A 10273-nucleotide genomic window follows, 5' to 3' on the forward strand; every position below is an offset into this window, starting at 1 on the left:
TCTTTTTCATTTTTTTATTTCCCATGCTGTTATTTGAGTAACTCCCAAAGTAATGTTTCCAATTTATTATTTTCTCTGTTACTATATCTGTTACAAATTTTATCCCAGTTTTTGAAGTTTTCTATCTCAACAAATAGATTTCTTTTTAATTGTGTATATTTTTATTTAAAAATCAGAACATTTCAAATAACTTTATATATATTCAGCTTCTTTTTTTTAAAGGAAGGGTGGATCCGACAACACTGCACCTCCATGTAGGCATTCAGTTGAACAGAGGCAGGATACCCCTTTAGAGGGTATTTACATTCTTGTTTTTAGGACTATAGGCCTTGTCTCTTAGTCACCTGGTTTCTGTAGATACCTATGATCATGATATTTGGGTTAGAATAAGCAAAAGGGACCACACCTACTCCTGCTCCTTCAACTCAGGCCTGGCTCTACAGATCTCAGCAGATTGGTGTTTGAGAGCTCGGGTTCCTCCATGGGAGGGATGACTCATTGAAAGAGTTGTAGAAGACCTGAATCTACCCAGGTCTCTGAAACTCTCACTCCTGAAAAGGAATCAGTTGAGCTTCACCTTGATCAGACCTTCAATCTCTTCTCTTCTGTTTCTTCTTTGTGGCCCTCTGGCCAGTGTTGACTTCAGCTCTTTCCTTCTCTGAATGCTGCTGCTTCTTCCTCTTCTTATCTCTACTGCTTGGACTAGTATGTGTTCTGCTCTCTATTTCCCTAGTCTTGCCAGCCCCTGCAGTCTCATCTTCTTCCTCCGTTTTATGCTGCTTCCTTTTCTTCTTGCTTCCCCTGCTACTTTGGTTATTGCCTGCTTTGTTTGCTGCTTCCCTGGTTCTGTAATTTACAGAAGCTGCCTTATCTTCTTCATTCTCTGTGTTCAAACCATCCTCCTCCTCATGCTGCCATCTCTTCTTGCTTCTGCTGCATCGGTCAGTGTGTGCTCTGTCCTCTACCTCCTCTGTCTTGTCACCCCCTGCAGCCTCCTTATCCCCTTGTCCTTTATCCAAGATCCCTTCCTCTAGCTGCTGCCTCTTCTTTTTCTTTCTTTCCCTGAGGGGTTGATTAATTTATTCTCCAATCTTCAATTCCCCAAGCCCACTTGTTCCTGCAGCCTCTTCCTCATTTTCTACAGTTCCCTCTCTCTCATCTGAGACTTTGTCTTCTTGATGTCACCTTTTCTTCTTCTTGCGCTTCCTGCTGTCTAGGACTGCAGTCAGTCTGTTCTGGGTGTTCATACTCTCACCAGTCTTTTCTGGAAATTCCACTTCTCCATTCCTTTCTGTTGCTGTAGCCTCTTTTGGTTTCTTTTTCTTTTTTGGGGGGTGGGGGGGGACTTGCTGACTGTGACTGAGGGGCTCCAGGGTCCTGGCCTTTGAGATGAGCCAGGAAGGCCTGTTCTAGGGCCTCCAGCTGAGCAAGCTTGGCCTTCATTGTAATCCCAAGATGGGCAGCTTTGTGCGCTGTTTGCCCCTCACAGACTTGGAGCAGCATCTCATTAGTCAGCATCTTTGGCGATTTGGATGCCTGGTTGTCATCATCACTGCAGCTCTTCAAGTCCTTGCCTGGTTTCTCCCCATCTGAAGTCAGCATGGCTGTCTTCACAACCTTCTGATACAGCAAGTTGGGTTTTGGGACATTCATGACGGGGAGTTTCCTTAGAAAGGCACCTTATCTTTGTCCTGCTCCGTTTCTACTACCAAGTGGGGTGCAGTCTTGTTGAATAGCTTATTCCATCAGTGGTTTGTGAAGTCCTTGGCAGGGTCATGTCCCACCCCATGAGTATCCTGCTTCAGTGTCACCCTGATGGCCTGGGTGATGCCATTCTCTTTCCGGCCCAGGCCTTTGCCTTGAGTCCATCCAACAAACTTCATCCCACGACTCTTGACCTCTGGGGTGACAGTCATGGTGAGAAAAAAGTCTCTATCCTTAGGCCATCACCAGGGAAGCAGAAACTATAATTTCATTGTGCAGTCCCTTCTGTGGAATCATGTGGCCTGTCAGACTTGGGTGCCGCCATCTTTCTGGACTCAACAAATAGATTTTTGATTCTGAGACATTTTGTTGGTTCTTTTTAATTTGCTAACTTGTTTCATGAAGCACTATGGTTCTAGAGGATTAGCACTGGACTACTAACCATTAGATTGGTGGTTCTAGTCCACTAGCCATTCTGTGGGAGAAAGATGACATTTTTTTGATCCTGCCAAAATGTATACCTTCAGAAACACTATACAGGGTCACTATGAGTCAGAACGGACTTAATAGCACTCAACAACAACAGCAACAAAACTTACTTCATGTTTGTTTTTCACATTAAAAAAATATAAAAAAATCCGTCTTTTATTTTCCCCTCTAAGCATTAAAATCATTTTGTTATTGTTAAGTGCCATTGAGTCAGTTCTGACTCATAGCAACCCTGTATAGGGTTTCAGAAGAGCAGCTGATACGTCTAAACCACCAACCTTGGGGTAAGCAGTCCTGTGCTTATTGTACAGCTCCACACTAGGATGGATTCAAGGCATACAGATGTAAAATTTTTGGCTAAAATAGTTTCATACAATTTTGCCTGGGATAAAATCATGTTCCAATTGTAGATCTTGGTTGGGTCACCTTGATAGCATTGGAATTTTCCACGTGGTTTGGAATTTTGTTTTGCAATCTCACTTTTAATAAGACATTCCCACCTTCTTTCTCTCTTTACATATCATCTTTTCTACTTGTCTTGCAGATTTTACCTCTCAACTTACTAAACTCCTCCTCTAATTGTGTTTCGGCATTGCAGGGAACCTGTCAATGATCTCAGCAGGGATATGACATCCAGACCTCAGGCCAGAGACATTTTTCACAGCCCATCTGGTCCAAGATGTATTTTGTTTCTCTTCCTTCTGAAGTTCTGCAAAGCCACAATGCCAGGAAATGGTTGACTGGTGTTTCAGCCTCCTTTACCTATACCCTGGAATGAGTCCAACCTATATTCTCTCTTCAAAGCCTGGCTCCAGTCCTGGCCTCCCACGGAGCACCTTCAGTTCCCTTTCCTTTAATTTTTGGCTGGCATGGTCTAGTTCAGAACTTCCACCCAGCATGACTAAAGCCTCAGTCCTGCTTAACTCTTCCTAGGTCTCTTCTCTTTCTGATGCATAAGAATGCTCACTTGAACCCAGATATGTGTTTTGGGGTCTTTGTTTTAAATCTGAATATCCTTTTTATTTTAAAATTCACTATCCTTTTGTTATGTGTTAAATCAGTGGAGGTACATTAAAGCATAAAACAATTGCTTCATTTTTATTAGAGTCTGTAAAATTTTTAAATGAAGTAAGTTCTGTTTTCAATGGATTATAAAGTATATAATTTACCAAATTTACAGGATATTCAGAGAGGTGTTCCTCAAACAACTGTCAGAAACATTTTTGTGAATGCACAATAGTGGTAGTAGTAATAATGAATAGAACCTTTTAATCTATGTTTTTGTTGGTTGCTGTCAAGTCGGTTCCAAATCATATAATCCCTCTGTGTAACAGAATGAAACCCTGCCTGATCCTCTACTATGTTCACACTCTGTCATATGTTTGAGCGATTCGCTGCAGTCACTGTGTCAATCATTTTTTTGAGGATCTTCCTCTTTTTCACTTTATCAAACATGATATCCTTCTCCAACTCTTCCCTCCTGATAACATGTCTGAAGTACATAGGATGAAGTCTTGGCATCCTTTCTTCTAAAGAGCAATCTGGCACTAATTATTCCATGAAAGATTTGTTCATTCTTCTGGAAGTTCATGTTGTTGCTGTTAAGTGCCATCAACTAAGCTTCAACTTATACTGACTCTGTCTAAGGTTTCTGAGGAGTGGTTGGTGGGTTTGAACCACCAACCTTGCAGTTCAAACTAACCTTGCAGTACAGTTCATTATCCTGCAGTGCTACACCAGCAATCTGCAGTCCATAGTATAATTAATATTATTCACCAACAAAAGTATCAGATTTTCCCTGGTCTTCCTTATCCCTGTTATGGTTTTTAGGATCATTTAAAATAGTTTTTTGAAATGTACAATTATTTGTCTTTTCTTAATTCTGTCATATGAAAGCATTTTCTACTACCTGTAACACATTTTGGTCCTATATGACATTGTCACTTGGCTATTTTGAAAGTAGACACATTTTACCCAGTTTAAAAAGACAAAAGATTAAATTTTATATGTAAAAATAACTATCATGTATTTTGAAACAGCAAAAAAAGAGATGAAGAAGAAAAGGAATGGAAACAGGCACCTCCTTTCCAGCACTTTCAACACTGCACTGTACCCGGCTCTCAGTCAATATTTTCAGACTATACAAATGAAGACATCTCTGAACCTTATCTGACTGGAGAAGAGGTAATGGGACTGGAAGTATACTGTGAATGGAGTGGGAATCAGAATAGCATTGGAGCTCATGGGTTTAATGGATCAAGGGAGAATGAGAGCTGAATTGAAGGACAGAATTAGTGTTATGATCAGGGTGTTTGTTGTTTTATAAGCTGGTTATAAAAAATGGTGATTTTTGGGGGGACATTTTTATGTAGTTTTGAATTTTTTGAGTCACATCAAAACCATTATGTCAACTCAGCCATGTCTAAATGTCCTGCTTCCTATTATTACTGAGTTCTACTAGCCCCTCAAAGATGAGAAGAGACAGTCCAAAAGTATGAGTTATATATAGCTGTCCTGAATATTATGAAATGGACATGTTTAAGAGGAAAAGAAACATGCATGAGTGATCCCCTGGCAAAGTCTCTGAATTATGAATCCCTAAGAGAAGGTCCATTTGATGCAATTTGCCAATGGGTAGTTAGAATTTTCCAGCAACATAACTTTATCAAGCCTTATCTCATTCACACTCCTGGCAAGGAAAAAAGGGATTTAGTTTGAGTCTGAAGGAGTCAGCCAAACAGAATGACTATGATTGAGTCTCTGCAACCCTAGCCCATAGTTGGGGTCCATCTGACATCAGCAGTTCCAAGTCCTCATCTGAATTGGGCTTGGATTTCTGGCAGCTTCCAGTTAATGTACTACTGCAATAATTTTTAATTCCCTTTAGCAAAAATTTACTTGCACATGAAATTAATGATATTGCTCAATGATTTCCACATTCCATTGGGTGGCCTTTCTTTGGAATAGGCACAAATATGGATGTCTTACAATCAATTAGATAGATAGCTGTCTTCCAAATTTCTTGGCAGAGGCGAGTGAGTGCCTCCAGCACTGCATCAGTTTGTATAAACATTTCCAGTTGTTCATTAATTCCTGGAGCCTGTATTTATTTATTTTGCCCATGCTTTCAGTGCTTGGACTACTTCTTTAAATGTCATTGGTTCTTTTCTTTTTTTTTTTTCTTTAAAGTTTTTATTGTGAATTGAGTGAAAGTTTACAGGGCAGATCATCAGTTTTACATTCAACAAATCGTATACTTTGTTTCATGATTATAATCCCTTCCATGTACCATCAGTTAACATTATTTCTCTCTATTCATTTTAGCTCTTTTTCTCCCCCAAACACTTAGGCAGATATAGTAATTTACACCACAAAAGGGTACTTTCTGCAAGTCTGCCTCCTGGCTGCCAACCCTCAGTCCCTCTCTTTCCATGAAACTAGAATCCTCAGCTGCTCCCTCTCTCCATGTGCCGATCTCTGCCTCTATCTTTGATGTTGTGGTTTCTTTGGATAAAGTCCTGCATTCTTCTTGTGCTCTTCTCCCTTGATGATCCTAGGGTCCTCTGTTTCTGTACTCGAACATTAGCTACTCCCCATTTTTGTTACAAAACTTCTACCTTTAAAATTGTGACAGTCACAGTTAATCATGATAACAATTACTCACTATTGAATCATAAGAATCTTATGCCCATCTTTGTTTACCAGACCCATCTAGACAAGATGAAAACTATTCATTGAGGACTCTATCTTCCCCCACACACTCTTAAACTAAACTCCCTCTTGAAACCTTGTAAGCCAGTCATTTCATGCCTTTATCACCCCCTCATTTTAGGTAGCCAATGTTTAAGTTGCCCATCCCTATCTACCCTGCGTACAGAAGGAATAATATTGATACTGATGTGAAGATTCCTTCCCTCTCTGTTGGTATTTTGAGCTACTACATCTTACATTAGGCAAATCTGCTGCACAAGACCTTTTAAAAGTGTTAAAGAGCAAAGATGTCAGCTTGAAGACTAAGTTACACCTGATCCCAGCCATGGTATTTTCAATAACCTCATATGCATGTGAAACCTGGACAGTGAATAAGGAAGACCGTAATGCTTTTAGTTGTGGTGTTGGAGGAGAATATTGAAAGTGCCATGGACTGCCAAAAGAACTAATAGATCTGTTTTGGAAGAAGTGCAGTCAGAGTACTCCTTGGAGGCCAAGATGTGAAACCTGGACAGTGAATAAGGAAGACCGTCATGCTTTTTAGTTGTGGTGTTGGAGGAGAATATTGAAAGTGCCATGGACTGCCAAAAGAACTAATAGATCTGTTTTGGAAGAAGTGCAGTCAGAGTACTCCTTGGAGGCCAAGATGGCCAAACTTCATCTCTCAGACTTCAGGCATATTGTCAGGAAGGACCAGTCGCTGGAGAAAGATATCATGTTTGGTAATGTGGAGAGTCAGAGAAAAAGAGAAAGAGCCCCAACGAGATGGATTGGCCAAGTGGCAGCATCGATGGACTCAAGGGTGGCAACAGTAGTGAGGTTGGCTGAGGATTGGGCAGTGTTTCATTCTGCTGTGCAGAAGGTTGCTATGAGTCTGTACTGACTCGATGGCACCTAACAGCAACAAACCTCCATGAGTATTTACTGACTAGACAGAGGCTTTTGATTGTGTGGATCATGACAAGATATGGACAACATTGACAAATATGAGTATTCTGGAACACTTAATTGTGCTCATGCGGAATTGTACATGGGTCAAGAGGCACAATTCCACTGGTCTTCAGCCATTAGAGAGTCTAATACATCAAGTCTATTCTTGAGTTGGTGTCTAAATTCAGGTGGAATATACTGAAGTTCATATTTTGGCTCTTGTGGATTTGTTTTCATTTTCTTCAGCTTCATTCTGAACTTGCATATGAGCAATTTATGGTATGTTTCACAGTTGGATCCTGTTCTTGTTTTGGCTGATGATATTGAGTTTCTCCTTCATCTCTTCCCACAGATGTAGTCAATTTGATTCCTGTGTATTCTATCTGGTGAGGTCCACGTGTACAGTCACCACTTAAGTTATTGAAAAAAATGATATTGCAATGAATAAATCAATGGCATTACAAAATTCTATCATGCAATCTCCAGTATCCTTTCTATCACTAATACCATATTTTCCAACTATTGATCCTTCCTTTTTGTTTCCAACTTTCACATTCCATTCATGAGTAATTATCAATGCATCTTGATTACATGTTTGATCAATTTCAAACTGAAGAAGTTGGTAGAATTCTTCGTTTTCATCATCACTGATTTAGTGGTTGGTGCATAAATTTGAATAATAGTATTAACTGGTCTTTCTTATAGATGCTATCCTATCACAGACAAACTTGTATTTTCAAGATAGTTCTTAAAATGCTCTGTTTGAGGAAGAGTGCTTAGTCATTATTGTTTGTTATTCCTGGCATAATAAACCATATGAATGTCTGATTCAAATGCCCAATAATAGTCCATTTCAGCTCATTAATGCCTACGTTATCTATCTTTATACACTTCATTTGCAACAACTTCCAATTTCCCTGTTTTTATGCTTCATACATTCCAGGTTCTGATTATTAATGGATGCCTGCATCTGTTTCTCACATTGCGAGTTGTGCCCCATCAGCAAATAAAGGCCCCATAAACTTTGCTTCACCTATATCACTAAGATCAATCTCTACTTTGAGGAGGCAGGTCTTCCCCAGTCATATTTGGAGAACCTTCCAACCTGAGGAGTTCATCTTAAGGTACTAGATCAAACAATGTTTCACTGTGTTCATAATATTTTCAGTGGCTAACAATTCAGAAGTGGTTCGCCTCTCTTTTGTTTTAGTCTCCTGAATCCTGTCCACCATAGGTGAGCCTGCTGATATTTAAAAGACCAGTGGCTTCCAGCACTAAAGCAACCCAGAAGTCACCACAGTAAAGCAAGCTGATGGATGAGTGGTAGAATTGGTCACACAGGCATTTTTATTTTTTATTGCTGGAAGTATAATCAGTGTACCCTCTTTGGAAGGCAATTGCAATCAAACTTTAAAATGTGCTTTTTCTTTGACACAACAATTCCAGTTTGGGAATTTATCCTCCAGATATCCTCACATACATGTGCAAAAAAAATTGACATAGGATGCTCATTTCAGCAGTTAAAAATAGCAAAGACTGGGAACACAAAGGAAAGCATCAATAGGCAACAGGTAAAATGAATTATGATCCATAACATAATGTGTGGCCTCTAAGATACATTGCTAAATGAAAGAAAAACTAACAAAGGATAATGTGTATTATTCTATTAATTGGTGTTATATAAAATAATAATGCTTCTATGTGCACTAAATATATTTTGAATTATACACAAGAAGCTGTTATCACTGGTGACCTTTGAGGAAGAAGGCAAGATGATTGAGATTGGGGTGGGAAGGAAAATTACTTTTCATTGTATATTTATTTTTGCTTAATTTTTTATGCAAACATAATTTTTTTTTTTTAACAAACAAACAAAAAAAGAGACTTCAAAAAAAAAAAAAAAAAAAAAAGAAAGAAAGAAAAAGACTCCAGTATTTGAAAATTGGATAATGGAACTAATCAGAATCATTAGCTACTCAGATCCCAACAAACTGAGATAATTGCTCAGTCTGGGTAGGTAAGATCCATTTTGTGCAGTCTTGGGACTATAAGAATGGGCCCGCCTCATGCAGGGTGGCTTGTGGTTGCTTCTGAAATCCAGAAGACCCCTCTAAATATGGAAGGAAGAATTGGACTCACAATCTTTCGGTTAGTAGCACAATGAGAACTTAAATTATGCACCTGGAATATATTTTTATATCACATATTTTATAGTGGGTCTCTAAATCCCACTATTTCTTCGGTCTCCTCTTTAGTTTTCATTTGACCTAAAATATTAGCAAAGTTTATTACTTTTTATAATTGGATATTAACCTTATTACCAGCTTCCTAGTTTCTAAAATTCATGAAATTCCCTTAATTAGTCATACAGAATGCCTGAACTCTAGCTCATTTACCAAGAGTTTGTAGCTATAAACATCCTACTTAAATGATGCATGCTGTAAATCTGGCAGAGAAGTAGTTTAGGAAATATTATCTAGGGATATGTATCAATTTACTGCTTTATGTCCTCCAAATAATTTGCCTAATCTCATGTCCTCAGAGAGGCCTTCCCTGATAGTGTATCTAAGCAGGGAGACAAACGTTCCCTGTAATTCTTGATGTTATTGTTAAGTGCTATCAAGTCAGTCCAATTTATAGTGACCTTGTATAGGGTTTGAACCACTGACCTTGTGGTTAGCAATCCAATGCTTATTTTACAACAAGATACCAGGACTCCTTAATTCATGATAGCAATATTGATTTTCTTCTTAGCCCTATTCTAATGTTTAATTATTTTAATCTTTTTTTAAGCTTTTATTGTGAATGAAGTGATAATTTACATCGGAGAACAATAGCTTTACATTCATCCTATCATATTTCATTTCACTGAAATGATTACAATCCCCTCCATGCACCACCAACCAAGCAAAGGGTACACCAAGCAAGCCTGCCCCCCACCCATCAGCACACAGATCCTCTCCCTCCCTAAGTCCAGAGTTCCCAACTGCTCTATCTCTCCATGTCATCGTCTCTGCCTCCATCTCTGACATCACTGCTTTGCTAGATAGGGTCCCACACTCCACTTTTCTCCCTTGATGGTCCCAGGGACCACCACTCCTGGACTGCAAAATCAACCATTCCCCTCCTTTTGTTACAAAATGTATACCTTCACATTTCCAACACTCACAGTCAGTCCTGATAGCAATTATTCACCATTGAGCCACAAGAGTCTTATCCTAGTCTCCTTTCATCAGCCCTGTGCAGACAGGTTGGAAACCACTCAGTGGAGATTCTACCTTCCCCCACAACCACTGGAACTAGTCTTCCTCTTGAAAGCTTGTAAGCCAGTCACTTCTTGCCTTTGTAGCCTCCCATTTTGGGTAGTCAATGTCTAAGTTGCCCATCCCTGTTAACCCTGTGTACCAAAGGGGTGGGAATGAGCCTCACTATAAAGAGT

General features: G+C 39.4%; 1 pseudogene; it reads right to left on the reverse strand.

Annotated features, from left to right (window-relative positions):
- Nucleotides 1-590: 590 nt before the first annotated feature.
- On the reverse strand, nucleotides 591-1916 carry LOC102832190 (annotated as a pseudogene).
- Between the last annotated feature and the right edge of the window lie 8357 nt (nucleotides 1917-10273).

Source organism: Chrysochloris asiatica, unplaced genomic scaffold (genome assembly GCF_000296735.1).
Source record: "Chrysochloris asiatica unplaced genomic scaffold, ChrAsi1.0 scaffold00019, whole genome shotgun sequence".
NCBI classification, from domain to species: domain Eukaryota; kingdom Metazoa; phylum Chordata; class Mammalia; order Afrosoricida; family Chrysochloridae; genus Chrysochloris; species Chrysochloris asiatica.